The sequence below is a fragment of the Bos javanicus genome, chromosome 12, assembly GCF_032452875.1.
Source record: "Bos javanicus breed banteng chromosome 12, ARS-OSU_banteng_1.0, whole genome shotgun sequence".
Lineage (NCBI taxonomy): Eukaryota > Metazoa > Chordata > Mammalia > Artiodactyla > Bovidae > Bos > Bos javanicus.
The window spans coordinates 69782217-69806420 of NC_083879.1; the positions used below are offsets into that span (position 1 = coordinate 69782217).

Genomic DNA, 24204 nt, shown 5'->3' on the forward strand with positions numbered 1-24204 from the left:
AATATTCCCGAGTCTCAAGTTTCAAGACTGGATCTGAGTCTTGTGTGATTAAGATCTCAGTCACTTAGTCTGCCCTTTTGGTGCCAACAGACTCAATTAGAAATAGATGGAGGAGTGACAGCCAGAATAAAATAGATCTCATTTGTTGAGGAACTCAGGAGAAAAAGTCTAAAAACCAGTCTGGACCTGGCTCTGTTGGGGAGAGTTGTAGCCAGGTAGCTCCTTGTCTATTTTTATCTTCTATAGGTTTTAACCTCTAATGTGGTATTAACATATACATAACAGGAGATATTGGCTAGTACATATGTATCCTTTTTCTGCTAATATCTGATTTAAGACAACTGCAGCTATGAAATTAAAAGATGCTTGCTCCTTGGAAGAAAAAGTATGACCAACCTAGACAGCATATTAAAAAGCAGAGACATTACTTTGCCAATGAAGATCCGTCTAGTCAAAGCTATGGTTTTTCCAGTAGTCATGTATGGATGTGAGAGTTGGACCATAAAGAAAGCTGAGTGCTAAAGAATTGATGCTTTTGAACTGTGGTGTTGGAGAAGACTCTTGAGGGTCCTTGGACTGCAAGGGCATCAAACCAGTCAATCCTCAAGGAAATCAGTCCTGAATATGCATTGGAAGGACTGATGCTGAAGCTGAAACTCCAGTATTTTGGCTGCGTGATGTGAAAAACTGATTCATTGGAAGACCCTGATGCTGGGAAAGATTGAAAGAAGGAGGAGAAAGGAAAGACAGAAGATGAGGTGGTTGGATGGCAACACCAACTCAATGGACATAAATTTGAGTAAGCTCCATGAGTTGGTGATGGATAGGGAAGCCTGGCATGCTGCAGTCCATGGGGTCGCAAAGAATGGGACATGACTGAGCGACTGAACTGATAAGTGAGAATTTAAGTTAAGAACTTCCATTAGGTGCAGCCGGGTATATCCACAGGTTATCTGAGTTTGTTTCATACTTGTCCTTTTCTTTAAGGGAAACTATATTGGCATTGTCCATAAGACACCCAGCCTAATTTCTTACTATCACTAGGCTGGTTATCCTAGCATGGTTTAAAGGGATCCTTTAAATTTAAATGACCACAGCCATGTGTTAACTACATAAATCCATCCCATAGTTGTGGGAGGTTATTTTCTATGGCTGAACTATTGCTTGTTGCTCTGATAGAGTGTGAGTAACTTTAGAAGAAAACTCATATTTATGGCTGGTTCAGAGAATTATTTTTATTTTTAGTTATTATGAAATTGTTTTAGTTCAGTTCTTTCCACTTTACAAGTTGGTGGTGGGCAATGGCCTGCTGTGCTCCTTACAGTACTGATTGGAGCAGGTATTATTAGTTGACCAGGTGAGGGAATCCTACCTGGTAATATCAATAGTGGCCTGAATAGAACTATAATTTCTTCCTTCTAGAATAAATTTCTTAAGGGCCAACCAATAAGAGATTTGGAGTGAAGAAATCCACCAGGGTAAACCGGAAGTACTGAATATAGGTAGTGACCATAAATCTAAAGTAATTGGGTTGCTTCAACTCTGCATAAGATTGTGAAATACAGTTGGTTCATAACAAAGGTGCAAGCAATTATCAAAGTAATTGGTACACATACCTGTTCCAGCATCTTACATCTGTTGTCCACTTAAGATGTTGTCTTCTTCTTATCCTGGTATGGTAGTTTCCCCTCTGAAAAAGAAAGAAAGAAAAGAAAGTTAGTCACTCAGTTGTGTCCAACTCTTTGTGAACCCATGGACTGTAGCCCACCGGGCTCCTCTGTCCGTGGAATTCTCCAGGCAAGAATACTGGAGTGGGCTGCCGTTTCCTTCTCCAGGGGGTCTTCCCAACCCAGGGATCAAACCTAGGTCTCCTGCACTGCAGGCAGACTCTTTACCATCTGAGCCATCAGGGAAGCCAGTTTTCCCTCTGAGTGTTATTTAAAGGCAATTTTGAGATCAGCACTCCTCTCTGTAGGCCAGTCCAGTATAGAGCTCCAGTATAAGTGGAAATGTTAATCCAAGAGTCAATTCTCTTCAGTTCCATTGCATATGAGCTAGTTAAGAGTGCCTGATAAGGGTCTTTTTTATCTGGGTTGGAAATAGCCCCTTAAGTGATGCTCCTTCCAGTATGTATAATCCCTGGCTGCAGGTCATAAGGCATCTGATACTCATCCAAAGGTAGATTAAGCCTCAGAAATATAGACTTAGAATGTCCTTAATAATTCAGTTAAACTTTACAATTATGTAGGATGACAGCAAGGAACTATCTGGGAAGTGAGTCTTAGACAGTACATGCAGACCTCAGTTAATGGAATCAGAATTTGACATCCACTGAAATATAATCTTTCTCTAAAACCTTAGTTTTTATAAAAACCAGCTAAATTAAGACTAGCTTGTTTGCAAAATGAGTCTGGTTAATTGAGCATGTTGGTGCCTTTAAATTGACTGTGCTGCAACTTTTCATAAGGAGTCTCAGACTGAAATTTAAAGGACCTTTCAGGGTTAGGAAAGCCATACCAAGGACTTGTCATAGATTTTACCTTACAAATTTAGGTGAATTTCTCCCTTTTTGAGGTCCCCAAAATACTTTGAGATTTTTTTCACCTGTTAGGAAGTGGCCTTCCTAATTTACCTGATAAAGCTCTTGGGAACCTGAGAGTTTCCAATCTCTGGAGAGATCAGGTAAAGAGAAAAGGTAACTGTTTCAACTGTGCTTACAAAGGTATACTTTACCAAATTGATAGAAGTCATAATTGGCTTAAGAGGAAAGTTTCCTTTTGGGTGTGGTTCTTTTTCCTTGGTCTTTGTCTTGTCATAGTAAAAAATTAAAATGACAAACCAGGAAAGCTCACACAGGCAGGATTTATTAAACAAGTGACATGAAATATACTCCTGAGATGTGAGGGTGGACTGACCCTCATAGAAGTGGTCCCACCCTGTTTCAGGCTTTCCTTTCTATGTCCTTTGTCCCCCAAACAGATCCCAGAACTTGATTTTTTCTGCCCCATGTCAAACAGGGAACTTCCCAGGTGGCACTAGTGGTAAAGAAACTGCCTGCCAATGCAGGAGATGTAAGAGATGTGGATTCAGTCCCTGAGTCAGGAAAATGCCCCGGAGGAGGGCACAGCAAACCACTCCAGTATTCTTGCCTGGAGAATTCCATGGACAGAGGAGCCTGGTGGGCTACAGTGCGTAGGGTTGAAAGAGTCGGGCACCACTGAAGTGACTTAGCACGCACTCATGCATGTCAAACAGGCCTTGTACCTTAGGCCAACCAGGGAAGGGGGAGTGTTGGGTGTGTTTTTTCTGCCAAAGGTTTTTACTCCGTGCTGCAGATTTTCCCTTTGTTCTGTTTTTTTGAGGGCTATTTCATATCTTTGTCTGCCTTTCAGCTGCCACTGTTTAACTGCCATTCTGGACTCTTTATTTTAATTACCTAACATTCCTCCCTCAAGAGATGGGAGGCCCAGTTATTTGGGAATAGGGGTACTGATGTCTTTCTGGCTACTTCTTCCTCAGTTGGGATGGCAAGGGGTGTTGGGCCTTTCTTTCTTGTTAGCCTCAAGCTTCAGGGACCTTATGGTGGTGTCTGGTTAAGGGCAAGTGATAGATATTTTCTGTGGTCAGGTGTAGTTCTACATATCCTCGTTGAATTAACTCTGCATTTTGTAGCTTGCTGACCTGGGCAGAGAAAAAAGAGGTTAAACAACTGATAACACATGAAGCAATCATAAGTAGTATTAATGTGGTGATAATGGGCAATGGCAACCCACTCCAGTACTCTTGCCTGCAAAATCCCATGGACGGAGGAGCCTGGTAGGCTGCAGCCCATGGGGTTGCTAAGAGTTGGACACGACTGAGCGACTTCACTTTCACTTTTCACTTTAATGCATTGGAGAAGGAAATGGCAACCCACTCCAGTATTCTTTCCTGGAGAATCCCAAGGACGGCGGAGCCTGGTGGGCTGCCGTCTATGGGGTCGCACAGAGTTGGACACGACTAAAGCGACTTAGCAGCAGCAGCAGGATCTAAATGGTTTCCTTGAGGACTGTGAGACTTTTTTCAACTTGGCTGGAGATGTTTACCCAAAAGCAACACGTCTCATTTAAGATGGCGCAAGCCCCTCCATGTTCAGCCTTCAGGAGATATGCTGTCCTCCTATTTTGGAGTACAACCCCTGTCAAGCTGTTGATGGGTTTTGTTGGGCCTCTAAGGCTGATACTGTGGCTTTTTTATCCCTGCTGCATCATCACTGAAACATTTATGATTTCTCTTTCCAAGTGAGGTATTTCCCTAGACCAGATAAAGCCCTGAATAATATTGTGTCCAATTCTGGGGTCCTTCAAGATAGGGCTATATTGGTAACTGAGGTGTCCAAATCTCTCAGGAGAGAGGTTATATGAAGGGAAATCCTATCTTGCCGTTCAGTCACTCAGTTGTGTCTGACTCTTTGTAACCCCATAGACTGCAGCACACCAGGCTTCCCTGTCCTTCACCATCTCCTGAAGCTTGCTCAAACTCATGTCCATTGAGTCAGTGATGCCATCCAACCATCTCGTCCTCTGTCATCCCCTTCTCCTGCCTTCAATCTTTCCCAGCATCAGGGTCTTTTGCAATGAGTTGAGTCTTCACATCAGGTGACCAAAGCACTGGAGCTTCAGCTTCAACATCAGTCCTTCTAATGAATATTCAGGATTGATTTCTTTTAGGATTGACTGGTTTGATCTCCTTGCAGTCCAAGGGACTCTCAAGAGTCTTCTCCAACACCACAGTTCAAAAGCATTAATTCTTTAGCGTTCAACCTTCTTTATGGTCCAACTCTCACATCTATACACGACTACTGGAAAAACCATAGCTTTGACTAGACAGACCTTTTGTAGGTAAAGTACTGTCTCTGCTTTTAAATATGCTGTCTAGCTTGGCAGGTATGGATGCGAGAGTTGGACTATGAAGAAAGCTGAGCACCAAAAAATTTATGCTTTTGAACTGTGGTGTTGGAGAAGACTCTTGAGAGTCCCTTGGACTGCAAGGAGATCCAACCAGTCCATTCTAAAGGAGATCAGTCCTGGGTGTTCTTTGGAAGGAATGATGCTAAAGCTGAAACTCTAGCACTTTGGCCACCTCGTGTGAAGAGTTGACTCATTTGCAAAGACTCTGATGCTGGGAGGGATTGGGGGCAGGAGGAGAAGGGGACGACAGAGGATGAGATGGCTGGATGGCATCACCGACTCGATGGACGTGAGTTTGAGTGAACTCTGGGAGTTGGTGAGGGACAGGGAGGCCTGGCGTGCTGCAATTCATGGGGTCGCAAAGAGTTGGACTCGACTGAGTGACTGAACTGAACTGAGGTTTGTCATAGCTTTTCTTCCAAGGAGCAAGTGTCTTTTAATTTCATGGCTGCAGCCACCATCTGCAGTGACTTTGGAGCCCAAGAAAATAAACTCTGTCATGGTTTCCTTTGTTTCCCCATCTATTTGCCATGAAGTGATGGGAGCAGATGCTATGATCTTCGTTTTTTGAATTTTGAGTTTTAAGCCAGCTTTTTCACTCTCCTCTTTCACTTTTGTCAAGAGGCTCTTTAGTTCCTCTTGGCTTTCTGCCATAAGTGTGGTGTCATCTGCATATCTGAGGTTATTGATATTTCTCCTTGCAATCTTGATTCCAGTTTGCACTTCATCCAGCCTGGCATTTCACATGATGTACTCTGCATATAAGATAAATAAGCAAGGTGACAATATACAGCTTTGATGTACTCCTTTCCTAATTTGGAACCAGTCCATTGTTGCATGTCCGATTCTAACTGTTGCTTCTTGACCTGCATACAGGTTTCTCAGGAGGAAGGTCAGGTGGTCTGGTATTCCCATCTCTTGAAGAATTTTCCAGAGTTTGTTGTGATCCACACAGTCAAGGGCTTTAGCATATTCAAGGAAGCAGAGGTAGATGTTTTTCTGGAATTTTCTTGCTTTTTCTGTGATCCGACAGATGTTGGCAATTTGATCTCTGGTTCCTCTGCCTTTTCTAAATCCAGTTTGAACATCTGAAAGTTCATGATTCATGTACTGTTGAGGCCTGGCTTGGAAAATTTTGAGCATTACTTTGCTAGCATGTGAAATAAGTGCAATTGTGTGGTAGTTTGAACATGCTTTGGCATTGTCTTTCTTTGTGATTGGAATGAAAATTGATCTTTTCCAGTCCTATGGCCACTCCTAAATTTTCCATATTTGCTGGAATATAGAGTGCAGCAGTTTAACAGCATCATCTTTTAGGATTTGAAAAAGCTTAGCTAGAATTCCATCACTTCCACTAGCTTTGTTCATAGTGATGCTTCGTAAGCCCCATGTGACTTCACACTCTAGGACTTTGTATTTTTCTTAGAACAGCTCAAAGCATCATCTCCTAAGGCCTGCTCTAAGAAGGAGCCTAGGTTTGGAATTTCTCCCAAGGTGGCCTTAACTTCTTGGGTTGTGGAATCTTACTCGTGGAGCAGCTTTAACAGTTGAACAGTCTGCCATTTAGTTAGAAGTGTGATATACAAGTTATTTTCCACATAAGAAATAGTATTCAATCCCCATTAAGGATACTGTGGTAGGAGTCTGGCAGGCAGGATGAGTAATGACCACCAACAGAGGATGTTTCAAAAGGCCAGAGATGAACTGTTGTCTTTTATAAGCATACTGCTACAGCTAAGTCACTTCAGTCGTGTCCGACTCTGCGACCCCATAGACAGCAGCCCACCAGGCTTCCCCGTCCCTGGAATTCTCCAGGCAAGAACACTGGAGTGGGTTGCCATTTCCTTCTCCAATGCATTAAAGTGAAAAGTGAAAGTGAAGTCGCTTAGTCGTGTCCGACTCTAGGGACCCCATGGACTGCAGCCCACCAGGCTCCTCCATCCATGGGATTTTCTAGGCAAAAGTACTGGAGTGGGGTGCCATTGCCTTATAATTGACTAAACAGGTTGTCCAGGTGGTCTCAGTTGAGGAGGCTGGGGACTTGTAGGTAATAATGACTCCTCGGATTATAATCTTAAATTCCATCTGATCTTCCTCCCAAGGTCAGGTTACTTGTGGGAGAGAGGTTTATGTATCTACCCGTGAACCAGGTTAGGTTGTTGTTGTTGTTTGGGAAGCTGTATTATTGACAATATGCTCTAAGCTATAGAGTGTATTTGTTTTATTTCTATTTGGTCCAGGTTCAAATCTAGGAGATCTCAGCTAAGAGCTTGTCCAATCAGATGGGGACTATCAATTGAATCCCTGAGGTAATACTGTCCAGGTCATTTGTTGGTGTGTTTTTCCTGGAGCCTCCCACTAGAAGGCTGAAAGTATTTCTCAGCTAGTGGTGTGCAAAGAATGTGTCCTTCAGATCCAGGAGAGTAAACCACTTGCAATTGGGTGAGATTTCTCCCAGGATTACATAGGAATTGGGCTGAGGGGTGGAGGGGGACTACAGCCTCATTTATGATCTGGAGATCTTGAACCACACACCAGATTCCCTCCTTTTCCCTTAAAGGGAGGATTGAGGTGTTACATGGTGAATTGGTGGGGACCAATAGCCCACAGGCAAGGAATCTATTTATTAGAGGCTGTAGTCCTTCTTGAGCTTCTCTTCTGAGGGGGTATTGTTTCTGATTTGGAAACTAATTGGGGTCTCAGGACAATGACAACCAGTCCAGCTCAGTGAGCTTGTCCAGGAGTTCCCTGGTCCTGCACCTAGGGGTTAATTTTGTCCTCTCAAAGCTTTTCTTTGGCCCAATTGGAGAGGCTATAATGGGTTCCTCAGCAGTAACCAGGAGCTGTAGAGCCCTAGGGGCTGAAAACTTCAAATCATAAAAATGGTTCCTAGCTTGGTGAGTATATCTCTTCCCAATAAGGGGGTAGGGCATTCATGGACCACCAGAAACTGATGGGAAAATATTTATCCATCCCAGCAACAAAGAAGTGCTCAGATGAATCTTTTTAAATTGTTTTTCCCATAGCACTCAAAATGGTACAGGTTTGGGAGGAGAAGGCTCCGGAATAGGAGGTCAGGATAGAGTAGATAGCCCCTGTGTCAACCAAGAAATTCTTTGACCTACCTGCCACATCCACTTGCACTCTTGGCTCCAGCCCCATGATGGTTATCTGTGACAGGTAAGCTGGCTGGAGTGGGCTGCTTCAGTCCTGTTGAACCATCATGAGGGAAGCTTTGGTACTTGACCTTGAGGCTTTTGGGTGCCCAGGGCAGAGTGCCGCCCAGTGTCCTGACTGATGGCATTTGTGGCAAGCTGTTTTAGGAGGCTTGCCATGATTTGGAAAGTTTGGCCCAATGTCCTGCCAGTACAGATTAAGCATTTGTTTCATGACCTGTCATTTAAGGATTCAGGGTTTGCCATAGGGCTTCCCTGAAGGGCTACCAGGATCTGGGCATGCTTTATCTCTTTACTTCTCTCCCTTTCCTGGGCCTTGGCTTTCCTCTCCTGCCCTCTGTTATAAAAGGTTTTGGTGGCTGTATGAACCTTCTTGTCTAAAGAGGCAGTAAGGCTCTGTTGCTGTAGTTATTGTAACTTTATATCTGATGCACATTGGGATAGGAATTTGTCATTTAAAATCACCTGCCCCTCATAAGAGTCTAAATTCAGACAGGTAAACTTTTGAAGGACCTCTTTTAACTTTTCCAGAAAGGCAGTGGGCTCCTAATTAGTGCTGAGACCTGGGTTTAGTTGGTTACTTTTTATTGGGCTGTCTTTAATCCTGAAAGTGAAAATGAAGTGAAAGTGAAAGTTGCTCAGTTGTGTCCGACTCTTTGCGACTTCATAGACTATACAGTCTGTAGTATTGTCCAGGCCAGAATACAGAGGTGAGTAGCTGTTCCTTTCTCCAGGAGATCTTCCCAACCCAGGGATTGAACCCAGGTCTCTTGCATCACAGGTGAATTCTTTACCAGCTGAGCTACCGGGGAAGCCTGTCTTTAGTCTTGCCTTTACACAAATCAGAAAATGTTCCTTTTCCCAGATATACTCAGGGTCATTAGAGTTTCAGTTGGGATCTGAGGAGGGAACTGCAGTTTACCCCTTGACATGTGAGGTCCTGTAGCATGTTTTTGGGCTTCTTTAAAGACCCTAGTGTCCTCGGGGTCAGATAAAGTTTGATCAAATAAAACCATGATGTCCACATCAAGTCAGAGGCCAAAGTCATGTGGTAGAATGTGTCTATATATTTGCCTGGGTCATTTATATAGCTTCCCAGGTCTTTCTTGATCTGTCTTAATTCTAAGAGGGAGAAGGGCTTATGGACCTGGGTTGGTTTGAATTTCCCTCTGGTTTCAACTAAGGTACTCAGGCTGGCTCTTGTGGTCGGAATTCTCCTCCAATTTCAATCAAGGGACATACTTGGGCTGGCTCTTGTGGAGGGAGTGCTCTAGGGTATGGGGGAATTTTGGATATAAGGGAAAAGGAGCACAAGAAGACTCAGAAGTCATGAGAGGTAAGCCTTCATGAGGGACTTCTTGCCTTGGTTGTCTGTGACTAACACTGTTTGCCTAGTAAGCTAGCTTTTAGGGCATACGTCAATCCCACCCTTAAGACAGAGTCCCTTCATGTCCCTTAGTTGAAAGAAAATTTGGACATAGGGGATCTCTGTCCATTTCCGTTGCTTTTTGCAGAGTAAGTTTAGCTGCAGGATGGTATTGTAATTTAAACTCCAATCCTCAGGTCAGTGTTCCCCATCCCCCAGTGAATATAGAGGCTATGCAGTTTGTTGGTTTTTTTTTTTTTCTTTCCAATATTTTTGCCTCTGTACCTTTTTAAAAATAAAATTAATTAATTTATTTTAATTGGAGGCTAATTACTTTACAATATTTGGTGGGTTTTGCCATACATTGACATGAATCAGCCATGGGTATATATCCTGAAACCCTCTTCCACCTCTCTCCCCATCCCATCCCTCAGGATCATCCCAGTGCACTGGCTTTGAGTGTCCTGTTTGATGCATCAAACTTGGACTGGTGATCTATTTCATATATGGTAATATACATGTTTTAGTGCTATTCTTTCAAATCATCCCACCCTCTCTGTCTCCCACAGAGTCCAAAAGTCTGTTTTTTGTATCTGTGTCTCTTTGCTCTCTCACATATAGAGTCATCGTTACCATCTTTCTAAATTCCGTGTATATGCATTAATATACTGTATTGGTGTTTTTCGTTCTGACTTACTTTACTCTGTATAATAGGCTCCAGTTTCATCCACCTCATTAGAACTGATTCAAATGCACTTTTTAATAGCTGAGTAATAGTCCATTGTGTATATATACCACAACTTCCTTATCTATTTGTCTGCTGATGGACATCTAGGTTGTTTCCATGTTCTACCTATTGTAAACAGTGCTGCGATGAACATTGGGATACACGTGTCTCTTTCAATTCTGGTTTCCTCGGTGTGTATGCCCAGCAGTGGAATTGCATGGCAGTTCTATTTCCAGTTTTTAAAGGAATCTCCACACTGTTCTCCATAGTGGCTGTACTAGTTTGCATTCCCACCAACAGTGTAAGAGGGTTCCCATTTTTCCACATCCTCTCCAGCATTTATTGTTTGTAGACTTTTTGATAGCAGCCATTCTGACCCACGTGAGATAATACCTCATTGTGGTTTTGATTTGCATTTCTCTGATAATGAGTGATGTTGAGCGTCTTTTCATGTGTTTGTTAGCCATCTGTATGTCTTCTATGGAGAAATGTCTATTTAGTTCTTTGGCCCATTTTTTTGATTGAGTCATTTATTTTTCTGGTATTGAGCTGCATGGGCTGCTTGTATATTTTTGAGATTATTTCTTTGTCAGTTGCTTCATTTGCTATTATTTTCTCCCATTCTGAAGCCTGTCTTTTCACCTTGCTTATAGTTTCCTTCATTGTGCAAAAACTTTTAAGTTTAATTAGGTCCCATTTGTTTATTTTTGCTTTTATTTCCATTACTCTGGAAGGTGGGTCATAGAGGATCTTGCTGTAATTTATGTCAGAGAGTGTTTTGCCTATGTTTTCCTTTAGGAGTTTTATAGTTTCTGGTCTTACATTTAGATCTTTAATCCATTTTGAGTTTATTTTTTGTGTATGGTGTTAGAAAGTATTCTAGTTTCATTCTTTTACAAATGGTTGACCAGTTTTCCCAGCACCACTTATTGAAGAGATTGTCTTTTCTCCATTGTATATTTTTGCCTCCTTTGTCAAAGATAAGGTATCCATAGTTGTGTGGATTTATCTCTGGGCTTTCTGTTTTGTTCCATTGATCTGTATTTTTGTCTTTGTGCTAGTACCATACTATCTTGATGACTGTAGCTTTGTAGTATAGTTTGAAGTCAGGCAGGTTGATTCCTCCAGTTCCAGTCTTCTATCTCAATATTGCTTTGGCTATTTGAGGTTTTTTTTTTGTATTTCCATACAAATTGTGAAATTATTTGTTCGAATTCTGTGAAAAATACAGTTGGTAGCTTGATATGGATTGCATTGAATCTATAGATTGCTTTGGGTAGTATACTCATTTTCACTATATTGATTCTTCCAATCCATGAACATGGTATATTTCTTAATCTATTTGTGTCATCTTTGATTTCTTTCATCAATGTTTTACAGTTTTCTATATATAGGTCTTTGGTTTCTTTAGGTAGATTTATTTCTAAGTATTTTATTCTTTTCATTGCAATGGTGAATGGAATTGTTTCCTTAATTTCTCTTTCTGTTTTCTCATTGTTAGAGTATAGGAATGCAAGGGATTTCTGTGTGTTAATTTTATATCCTGCAACTTTACTATATTCATTGATTAGCTCTAGTAATTTTCTGGTGTAGTCTTTAGGGTTTTCTATGTAGAGGATCATGTCATCTGCAAACAGTGAGAATTTTACTTCTTCTTTTCCAATTTGGATTCCTTTTACTTCTTTTTCTTCTCTGATTGCTGGTGGCTAAAACATCTTTGAAAACAATGTTGAGTAGTAGTGGTGAAAGTGGGCACCCTTGTCTTGTTCCTGACTTTAGGGAAAATGTTTTCAATTTTTCTCTATTAAGGATAATATTTGCTGTGGGTTTATCAGGTATGGCTTTTATTATGTTGAGGTATGTTCCTTCTATGCCTGCTTTCTAGAGAGTTTTTATCATAAATTGTTGTTGAATTTTGTCCAAGGATTTCTCTGCGTCTATTGAGATAATCATATGATTTTTGTCTTTCAACTTGTTAATGTGGTGTATCACATTGATTTATTTGTGAATATTGAAGAATCCTTGCATCCCTTGTATAAAGCCCACTTGGTCGTGATGTATGATCTTTTAAATATGTTGTTGGATTCTGTTTGCTAGAATTTTGTTGAGGACTTTTGCATCTATGTTCATCAGTGATATTGGCCTGTAGTTTTCTTTTTTGTGGCATCTTTGTCTGGTTTTGGTATTAGGGTGATGGTGGCCTAGAATGAGTTTGGGAGCTTACCTTCCTCTGCAATTTTCTGGAAGAGTTTGAGTAGGATAGGTGTTAGCTCTTCTCTAAATTTTTGGTAAAATTTACCTGTGAAGCCATCTGGTCCTGGGGTTTTGTTTGTTAATAGATTTTTGATTTCAATGCTTGTGAAGGGTCTGTTAAGATTTTCTATTTCTTCCTGGCTCAGTTTTGGGAGGGTATACTTTTCTAAGAATTTGTCCATTTCTTTCAAGTTGTTCATTTTATTGGCATATAGTTGCTGATAGTAGTCTCTTATGATCCTTTGTATTTCTGTGTGGTCTGTTGTGATTTCTCCATTTTCCATTTCTAATTTTGTTGATTTGATTCCTCTCCTTTCTTTTTTCTTGATGAGTCTGGCTAATGGTTTGTCTATTTTATTTATCTTCTCAATGAACCATCTTTTAGTTTTGTTGATTTTTGCTATAGTCTCCTTTGTTTCATTTTCATTTATTTCTGCCCTAATGTTTATGATTTTGTTCCTTCTACTAACCCTAGGGTTCGTCATTTATTATTTTTCTAGTTGTGTTAGGTGTAAAGTTAGGTTATCTATTTGATTTTTCTCTTGTTTCCTGAGGTAAGCTTGTACTGTAATGAACCTTCCCCTTAGCACTGCTTTTACTGAACCCCATAGGTTTTGGGTTGTGGTGTTTTCATTTTCATTTGTTTCTATGCATATTTTGATTTCTTCCATGATATGTTGGTTATTCAGAAGCATGATGTTTAGCCTCCTTATGTTTGTATTTTTAATAGTTTTTTTTCCTGTAGTTGACATCTAATCTTACCGCATTGTGATCAGAAAAGATTCCTGAAATGATTTCAGTTTTTTTGAATTTACCAACGCTAGATTTATGGCTCAGGATGTGGTCTATCCCGCAGAATGTTCCGTGTGCACTTGAGGAAAAGGTGAAATTCATTGTTTTGGGGTGAAATGTCCTATAGATTGGAGAAGGCGATGGCACCCCACTCCAGTACTCTGCCTGGAAAATCCCATGGACGGAGGAGCCTAGTAGGCTGCAGTCCATGGGGTTGTGAAGAGTTGGACACGATTGAGCGACTTCACTTTGACTTTTCACTTTCATGCATTGGAGAAGGAAATGGCAACCCAGTCCAGTGTTCTTGCCTGGAGAATCCCAGGGATGGGGGAGCCTGGTGGGCTGCCGTCTATGGGGTCGCATAGAGTCGGACACGACTGAAGCGACTTAGCAGCAGTAGCAGCAGCAGTCCTATAGATATCAATTATGTCTAATTGGTCCACTGTATAATTTAAAGTTTGTGTTTCCTTGCTAATTTTCTGTTTGGTTGATCTATCCATAGGTGTGAGTGGGGTATTAAAATCTCTCACTATTATTGTGTTACTGTTAATTTCCTCTTCCATCCTTGTTAACATTTGCCTTGTGTATTGAGGTGCTCCTATGTTGGGTGCATATATATTTATAATTGTTACATCTTCTTCTTGGATTGATCCTTTGATCCTTATGTTGTATCCTTCTTTGTCTCTTTTCACGGCTTTCATTTCAAAGTCTATTTTATCTTATATGAGTATTGCTACTCCTGCTTTCTTTTGGTCTCATTTGCATGAAATATCTTTTTCCAGTCCTTCACTTTCAGTCTGTATGTGTCCCTTGGTTTGAGGTGGGTCTCTTGTAGACAGCACATATAGGGGTCTTTCTTTGTATCCATTTGGCCAGTCTTTGTCTTTTGGTTGGGGCATTCAACCCATTTACATTAAGGTAATTACTGGTAAGTATGATCTCATTGCCATTTACTTTGTTGTTTTGGGTTCAAGTTTATAAACCTTTTCTGTGATTCCTATCTAGAAAAGCTCCTTTAGCATTTGTTGAAGAGCTGGTTTGGTGGTGCTGAATTCTCAGCTTTTGCTTGTCTGTAAAGCTTTTGATTTCTCCTTCATATTTGAATGAGATCCTTGTTGGGTACAGTAATCTGGGTTGTAGATTTTTCTCTTTCATCACTTTAAGTATGTCCTGCCATTCCCTTCTGGCCTGAAGAGTTTCTATTGAAAGATCAGCTGTTATCCTAATGGGGATATTATTTGTTGCTTTTCCCTTGCTGCTTTTAATATTTGTACTTTGTGTTTGATCTTCATTAGTTTGTTTAATATGTGTCTTGGGGTCTTTATCCTTGGGTTTATCCTGTTTGGGACTCTTTGGGTTTCTTGGATTTGGGTGGCTATTTCCTTCCCCATTTTAGGGAAGGTTTCAACTATTATCTCCTCAAGTATTTTCTCATGGCCTTTCTTTTTGTCTTCTTCTTCTGGGACTCCTATGATTCGAATGTTGGGGTATTTAACATTGTCCCAGATGTCTCTGAGGTTGTCCTCATTTCTTGTAATTCTTTTTTCTTTTCTCTCTCTGCTTCATTGATTTCCACCATTCTATCTTCCACCTTACCTATCCTATCTTCTGCCTCAGTTATTCTACTGTTGGTTTCCTCCAGAGTGCTTTTGATTTCAGTTATTGCATTATTCATTATTGATTGACTTTTTAAAAATTTCTTCTAGGTCCTTGTTAAACATTTCTTGCATCTTCCCAATCCTTATCTCCAGTCTATTTATCTGTAACTCCATTTTGTTTTCAAGATTTTGGATATCTTTACTATCATTATTCTGAATTCTTTTTCAGGTAGACTCCCTATCTCCTCCTCTTTTGTTTGGCTCGGTGTGCATTTATCATGTTCCTTTACATGCTGTGTATTTCTCTGCCTTTTCATTTTGTTTAGATGGCTGTGTTTGGGGTGGCCTTTCTGTAGGCTGGAAGTTTGTGGTTCCTCTTTATTGTGGAGCTTGCTCTCTGTGGGTGGGGAGGACTAGTGGCTTGTCAAGGTTTCCTAGTTATGGGAGCTTGCTTCCGTATTCTGGTGGGTGTAGCTCTATCTCTTCTCTCTGAAGTGCAATGAAGTGTCCAGTAGTGAGTTTTGGGGTATCTGTGGGTTTGGTATGGCTTTGGGCATCCTGCCTTTTAATGCTCGGGGCTATGTTCTTGCTTTGCTGGATAATTAGCATGGTATATCTTGCTCTGGAACTTGTTGACTCTTTGTTGGAGCTTAGTTTCAGTGTAGGTATGGAGGCTTTTGGATGATCTCTTGTCTATTAATGTTCCCTGGAATCAGGAGCTCTCTGATGTTCTCAAGTTTTGGAGTTAAGCCTCCTGCCTCTGGCTTTCAGTCTTATTCTTAAAGTAGCCTCAAGACTCATTTTGAAGAGAATGGGCTACCTTTCTGGGTGCCTGGTGTCCTCCACCAGTGTTCAGAAGTTGTTTTGTGGAAGTTGTTCAGCATTCAAATGATCTTTTGATGAATTTGTCAGGGAGAAGGTGGTCTCTTGGTCCTATTCCTCTGCCATCTTGGGACCACCCTCTGCAGCTATGCAGTTTTACAAAAGAATCTCAAAAGTCTTAGCCTTAGAGTCTGAGGGTCGAACAGCTTCCAGTTATCAAGGATGTATCTCAAGGGCATCTGTGGTGGAGTGGAATTTTTTTTTCCCATCTGAAAGTAATGACAGGAGAAGCTAATAGGATCCCATGAGTGGACTTCCCTGGGCTGACACTTATCCTTCCCAGCACTGGGGTAACCTGAGAGCTGAGCCTCCTTGTGTCAAGATGCAGAGCCCTGGGCAGGTTGAGGCAGGTCAACCTCCTGGGATCCCAGGAGTGGACTTAGGCATTCCCAAGGTCTCCAGTGTGGCTAGTGCGAAGTAGGATTAAGGGGTTGTGATCTGAGAGCCAAGCATCCCTCAGTCAGGACATGGATGCCAAGGGAGCTCAAGAGACTTATTGGGATCCCCTTTACTGGAATTGGGTGTCCCCAGGGTTTCCAGTAGAGGTGTGTCACATGGAATGGAAGAACTGGTCAGACTTGTTGCCAGTTTGTCCACCTCAGTTGGAAATAAATAACATGATGTAGAGCAATGCTAGCCTATGCTCTGAGACCAGAAACCTGCTAGAATAGCTGCAAATCTAATTTTGTATTGTCCCGAGGGATGTAAGCCATTGATTTTTAATTTTTTTAAGAAAAAATTTCTAAGAGTCAACCAATTAGAGCTTGGGAATGGAGAAATACATCAAGGTAACTCAGAAGTGCTAGACATAGATAATTGGCCACAAACCCAACAATTGGGTTGATTTTTAAATTTTGCATAGGATCATGTCTATGATAGAAAAATATTTGATTTAAATGCAAAGATCTAAGAAATTAAGAAATCATTATAAAGAAAACGTAAAGAATCAAACCAATCAGGTTAAGGATCTTGAGTAAGTTGTCCTACTTCTGATGTCATTGTTTTATTCTTGTGTAAGTGTAGTTTTTCCCTCTGTTTGAGCATTGTTTTAAGGTGATTTTGAGGTCAGCAGTTCTCTCGATAGGCCACTTCAGTGTAGGGACCCTTTGTGAGTGGAAGTTAACCCTAGAGTTAATTTTCTTTTAGTTTCACTGTACATGAGCTAGTTAATACCTGATAAGGGTCCTTCTGTCCAGGTTGGTGAGAGTCCTTTGCATTATGTCTTTTCCAGAAGGTATAATCCTCTGGTTGTAGGCCACAGGGCATCTGATCTCCCCCCAAAGACAGATTACTCAGATAAGCTTTAGAAACAAACTTTAGAATATCTCAATAACGCAATTAAAGTTTTTAGTAATATAATGAAATAGCAAAGGAAGACCTGGGAAGTGAGCCTTGGCAAACATAGGCCTTAATTAACAAAACTAGAATTTAATATTTAGTGAAACATAAAGAGATTTTTCCTTCATGAGGACGTATTAACTCTGCAGCCAGGGAAGGCTTTATCCCATCAAATAAAAACGAGGTTTGTCATGGGGCTGGGGAAAGCCAAGTGACCATCTTGTGTTTCCCATAACCCTATTTGATTTATAGTTAGTTTACCCATTTTAATTTCCCCAATTTAGGAGTAGACTGTTGCCATGTGTTAAGGACATCAAGATAGTGTCTGACAATGAGGTGTTAATTTTTGTAAAAGCAGAATAAAGATTATGGTACATGTAGATAAAGCTCAGGCTTATTTACTTTACCAGAGTAAGAAAAGCTTTTAAAAACAAATATAAATCAGTAAAAGGCAAAGAAATTCACATTGTCTGTTATTAAATATTATGTTCCTAGGTAACTTTGTTTTCTTAACAGAGAGAGAGAAAAAAAAAAGTCTGGCACCAGGTTACTATTAATTACAAAATTTGTTTATCTGGTTAATCTTAGTAAATTTTTGCCATAAACCTTGAAGAAGAAGCAGTATTTTTGCAAAGGCATTAGAGTGAAACCATGGAAGACACATTTAGAATCTGATTACGTTGCAGTTGACAAAGCAACCTGGTCATTGCTGTGGCACGTAACACTTTAATATGATAATTAGAATTATAACTGACTATATTTGCCAGGGCATATCAGATCTTTATGAATTTCATATAATTTAGTGACATCTACCATATAATATAGCCTAAAAAGATTTGTTACTTATTTGACAGTACTTCCCATGTACCTTTAACATATCAATGAACCTAATTAGTTTAATATCCTTCTTTGGGATGCCTCAGGGACCCTCAGAACACCTCGAAGTTAGCTAGAAATCAAAACGGCTTCATTAGAATTTAATTTAAGAAAGTTTTCCCAAAAATATCTAAAGGCTTTATAACATTCAGTGAGATAGGATCATGCAGGTCACTGTGAAACAACAGTTATTCACTTAGCAATAGTAGCAAAAGATTTCAGAGATAAACATAGAACAGATCATTTAAAAGGAAAAGAAACTTAATCTCCATTATCAAAGGTAATTTAACATTTTAAGAAAACTTGTACCATGCACCCTACTTTTCTTAAGCAACTATGAAGTATCCTTTATATCAGTACAGTACTCTGTAGATTGGTAAATATAAATCAGTTAAAGCTCTTACCTCACTTGCATTTTCTTTCCTTAAAAGCTTCTTTACATTGTCACTTTCCTTGCTGACAATTTGCAGCAGATATAAACCTATGCCCAATAAAAGTATTACACAATGTTGATGACTCAAGACACATCTCCGTTAATTAGATCAGCAAACAAACATTAATATTGAATATTTCCCAGTTCACATGAACCTGAAATTCATTTAGTTTAATTTTTTTGAATTTAGAATTCTTTGGTTTGTAAGCACTTACTTTTCTTTAGGTCAACTAAATTAGAGCTCATTTATAAATTAGCCTCAGTAATATTATCCAAAGACAAAAACACACAATGAGACATACATATGTATCCAGATAGAGACTTTATAATTTTTTTGTTTGATCAGAAGAACCTGACAGGGTAAAGAAATTGGGTAGGGGAAAGAGTGAGGGAATCTGGGCTCTCCTTTCCCCTGAGAGACAGAAGTTAGATGGGAATTCTTTATGATGTTAGGAGAGTTTTCTGATTTTTCAGGCTTTGGATTATAGGAGAAATTCCTAGTATTTTAACAGAGGATTTTTGAACACAGAATAAGGTGGGAGATTGTTCTTCCCAAGTAGAGAGGGTAAGAAAATCCCAGGAAAAAGTAAAGGGCAGAGCACACTGGCTGATGAAGTGGTACAAGCACTAGCAAGCTGCTCAGGGAGAAAGATTCTGGGAGGCAGCAGGGCCTGGGAAATTTTTTTTTTTTTTTTGTCCCAGAAAACAAGTTTGTCATTCAGTGGTGCAAATTTGTTGCAGGTAGCAGCAGGTGCCAAGTTCCAACTCCCAGCACATTGTTTGCCGTGTTGAGAAAAACACAATCCTAGTGCATAAGGCTTCCTGGGGGTTGTAGTTTAGGCAGAGTGAGAGAAAGAGGAAGAAAAGTCAGAAGTCTCCAGCCAGAAATTTGGGTGAAACCTGCAGCTTACCTTACATCTGAGGCATGGCATCAAATGTCAGGTGTGGTTCTTTTTCCTCCATCCTTGTCTTGTTGTAGTAAAAAATTAAAATGACAGATCCGGAAAGCTCATGCAGGCAGGATTCATTAAACAAGCGGCATGAAATACACTCCTGAGACGTGAGAGCAGATCGACCTCTGTAAGAGTAGTCCCACCCTTTCTTTTAATGTCCTTTGTTCCTTCTCCTAAGTGGTCCCTGGAGCCTGACTTGTTCTGCCCCACATCAAACAGCTAGTTGTGATTTAGGTGTTCTTGTAGAAAATGAGTGCATGTCCTTCTATTTTGCCATCTTAAAGATATCACTAGCAATATCACAAGGTTGCTAGGGGAAGTATCAATAACCTCAGATATACAGATGTCACTACTCTAGTGGCAGAAAGCAAAGAAGAACTAAAGAGCCTCTTGATTAAGGTGAAAGAGGGGAGTGAAAAAGCTGGCTTAAAACTCAACATTTAAAACACGAAAATCATGGCATCTGGTCCCATCACTTCATGGCAAATAGATGGGGAAACAATGGAAACAGTGACAGACTTTATTTTCTTGGGCTCCAAAATCACTGCAAATGGTGACTGCAGCCATTAAATTAAAAGATGCTTGCTCCTTGGAAGAAAAGCTATGACAAACCTAGACAGCATATGAAAAAGCAGAGACATCACTTTGCCAACAAAGGTTCATATAGTCAAAGCTATGGTTTTTCTAGTAATCATGTATGGATGTGAGATTTGGACCATAAAGAAGGCTGAGCACCAAAGAATTGATGCTTTTGAACTGTGGTGCTGGATAAGACTCTTGAGAATCCCTTGGACTGCAAGAAGATCCAACCAGTCAATCCTAAAGGGACTCAATCCTGAATATTCATTAGGACTGATGTTTAAGCTGAAGCTCCAATACTTTGGTCACCTGATGAGAAGAAGCTGACTCATTGGAAAAGACCCTGATGCTGGGAAAGATAGAGGGCAGGAGTAGAGGGGATGACAGAGGATAAGATGGTTGGATGGCATCATTCTTTCAATGTACATGAGTTGGAGCAAGCTCTGAGAGATGGTGAAGGACAGGGAAGCCTGGTGTGCTGCAGTCCATGGGGTTACAATGAGTCAGAAAGGACTGAGCAACTGAAGAACAACAGTAGCATCAATCAGGGCTTGTACCTGAGACCAACCAGGGAAGGGGTCATGTTGGATGTGTTTTTCCCACCAAAGGTTTTTACTCCGGGCTGCAGATTTTTCCTTTGTTCTGTTTTACTCAGGCTTTTTTATGTCTTTGTTTGCCTTTTAGTTGCCACTTTTGATTGCCATTTTGGACTCCTTTCTCAAACTACCCAACATTTCCTTATATCTGTAGAAACACAGACTAAGGACTGGTAATATTTCAGATAAAACCTAAAAATTATAACCCATATTTATCAGTTTGTGTGAATGTGTGTGTTCAATGAAGTCCAACACTTTTGCAACCCCATTGACTGTAGCCTGCCAGATTCCTCTGTCCATCAAATTTTCCAGGGAAGAATACTGGAGTGGGTCCCATTTTCTATTCCAGGAGATCTTCCCAATCCAGGGATTGAACCCACATCTCCTGTCTTGACAGGTGAGTTCTTTACCACTGTGCCACTTGGGAAGCCCATTCATTAGTTTACTCAATCTTATAGAATTAATCATTTTACTAGCATTTTCATGAAATCAGAAATTCTGTTAAATTTTAAATATCTTACCTGGTTCAGCAGCATGATATAAAAGTTATCAGAAACCCGTTCTTGTCAGACGTCCTTCCCGTGACTCTTCTTAAAGATGAAGCAATTTGGAAAGCCTCAGCTTAAACTGTCTGCAGATGATTAAGTACTTAAAAAGCAGAGTTAGAGATCTGATCACAGTGTTTTTGTTTTTTTAATATAAATTTATTTAATTTAATTGGAGGTTAATTACTTTACAATATTGTATTGGTTTTGCCATACATGAACATGAATCCACCACAGGTATACACGTGTTTCCAATCCTGAACCCCCCTCCCTCCTCCCTCCCCGTACCATCCCTCTGGGTCATTCCAATGCACCATCCCCAAGCATCCTGTATCCTGTATCGAACCTGGACTGGCAATTCGTTTCATATATGATATTATACATGTTTCAATGACATTCTCCCAAATCATCCCACCCTCTCCCTCTCCCACAGAGTCTAAAAGACTGTTCTATACATCTGTGTCTCTTTTGCTGTCTCACATACAGGGTTATTGTTACCATCTTTATAAATTCCATATATATGAGTTAGTATACTGTATTGGTCGGAGAAGGCAATGGCACCCGACTCCAGTACTCCTGCCTGGAAAATCCCATGGACGGAGGAGCCTGGTAGGCTGCAGTCCATGGGGTCACTGAGAGTCGGACACAACTGAGCGACTTCACTTCCACTTTTCACTTTCATGCATTGGAGAAGGAAATGGTAACCCACTCCAGTGTTCTTGCCTGGAGAATCCCAGGGATGGGGGAGCCTGGTGGGCTGCCGTCTATGGGGTTGCACAGAGTTGGACATGACTAAAGTGACTTAGCAGCATACTGTATTGGTGTTTTTCTTTCTGGCTTACTTCACTCTGTATAATAGGCTCCAGTTTCACCCACCTCATCAGAACTGATTCAAATGTATTCTTTTTAATGGCTGAGTAATACTCCATTGTGTATATGTACCACAGCTTTCTTATCCATTCATCTGCTGATGGACATCTAGGTTGTTTCCATATCCTGGCTATTATAAACAGTGCTGCGATGAACATTGGGGTACATGTGTGTCTTTCAATTCTGGTTTCCTCGGTGTGTATGCCCAGCAGTGGGATTGCTGGGTCATAAGGCAGTTCTATTTCCAGTTTTTTAAGGAATCTCCACACTGTTCTCCATAGTGGCTGTACTAGTTTGCATTCCCACCAACAGTGTAAGAGGGTCCCTTTTCTCCACAACCTTTCTCCACAAATGCTCTACAAGCATTTATTACTTGTAGACTTTTGGATAGCAGCCATTCTGACTGGCATGAAATGGTACCTCATTGTGGTTTTGATTTGCATTTCTCTGATAATGAGTGATGTTGAGCATCTTTTCATGTGTTTGTTAGCCATCTGTATGTCTTCTATGGAGAAATGTCTATTTAGTTCTTTGGCCCATTTTTTGATTGGGTCATTTATTTTTCTGGAATTGAGCTGCAGGAGTTGCTTATATATTTTTGAGATTAGTTGTTTGTCAGTTGCTTAATTTGCTATTATTTTCTCCCATTCCAAAGGCTGTCTTTTCACCTTGCTTATAGTTTCCTTTGTTGTGCAGAAGCTTAGTTTAATTAGGTCCCATTTGTTTATTTTTGCTTTTATTTCCAATATTCTGGGAGGTGGGTCATAGAGAATCCTGCTGTGATTTATGTCAGAGAGTGTTTTGCCTATGTTCTCCTCTAGAAGTTTTATAGTTTCTGGTCTTACGTTTAGATCTTTAATCCATTTTGAGTTTATTTTTGTGTATGGTGTTAGAAAGTGTTCTAGTTTCATTCTTTTACAAGTGGTTGACCAGTTTTCCCAGCACCACTTGTTAAAGAGATTGTCTTTTCTCCATTGTATATTCTTGCCCCCTTTGTCAAAGACAAGGTGTCCATAGGTGTGTGGATTTATCTCTGGGCTTTCAATTTTGTTCCATTGATCTATATTTCTGTCTTTGTGCCAGTACCATACTGTCTTGATGACTGTGGCTTTGTAGTAGAGCCTGAAGTCAGGCAGGTTGATTCCTCCAGTTCCATTCTTCTTTCTCAAGATTGCTTTGGCTATTCGAGGTTTTTTGTAGTTCCATACAAATTGTGAAATTGTTTGTTCTAGCTCTGTGAAATTGCATTAAATCTATAGATTGCTTTGGGAAGTATACTCATTTTCACTATATTGATTCTTCTGATCCATGAACATGGTATATTTCTCCATCTATTAGTGTCCTCTTTGATTTCTTTCACCAGTGTTTTATGGTTTTCTATATATAGGTCTTTAGTTTCTTTAGGTAGATATATTCCTAAGTATTTTATTCTTTTCATTGCAATGGTGAATGGAATTATTTCCTTAATTTCTCTTTCTATTTTCTCATTATTAGTGTATAGGAATGAAGGGATTTCTGTGTGTTAATTTTATATCCTGCAACTTTACTATATTTATTGATTAGCTCTAGTAATTTTCTGGTGTAGTCTTTAGGGTTTTCTATGTAGAGGATCATGTCATCTGCAAACAGTGAGAGTTTGACTTCTTCTTTTCCAATTTGGATTCCTTTTATTTCTTTTTATGCTCTGATTGCTGTGGCCAAAACTTCCAAAACAATGTTGAATAGTAGTGGTGAAAGTGGGCACCCTTGTCTTGTTCCTGACTTTAGAGGAAATGCTTTCAATTTTTCACCATTGAGGATAATGTTTGCTGTGGGTTTGTCATATGATTACAGTGTTTTTTGACAAGGAAGTTTAACCAAGTTGTTGGGACATACAGTATTTTAAAATAACTAGAATTATGACTGATACAATTATACCAGTACATATCCAAATTTCAGAAACTTTAATTTTTACCATGTCTATGTTAATAACATTCATTCATAAAGTATACTCAAAGCAACTTTATCACTCTTGTGATAATGCTCTCCAGTAATTTTACATACCAAATAATACTAGTTAAGTATTTCTCTTACATGCACTGGGGCTCTCTAAAGCATTTTAAAGCTGTCTGGAAGTCAAAAGAACTTTAATGAAAATTGTATATTTGGGAAGTTTGTGAAAAATTTTCAAAACACTTGGTCAAATAAGGTCATAGATCACTGTGAAACATTATTTATTCCTTAACTAAAGTGAGAAAAGACATGTCAAACGCAAATACAGAGTACTTATAG

General features: G+C 40.0%; 1 protein-coding gene across 1 annotated transcript in view; it reads left to right on the forward strand.

The window, feature by feature from the left end:
* LOC133258056 (ATP-binding cassette sub-family C member 4-like) overlaps positions 1 to 24204 on the forward strand; it is a 296999-nt gene that overhangs the window by 19225 nt on the left and 253570 nt on the right. The gene's annotated exons all lie outside the window — the stretch shown is intronic.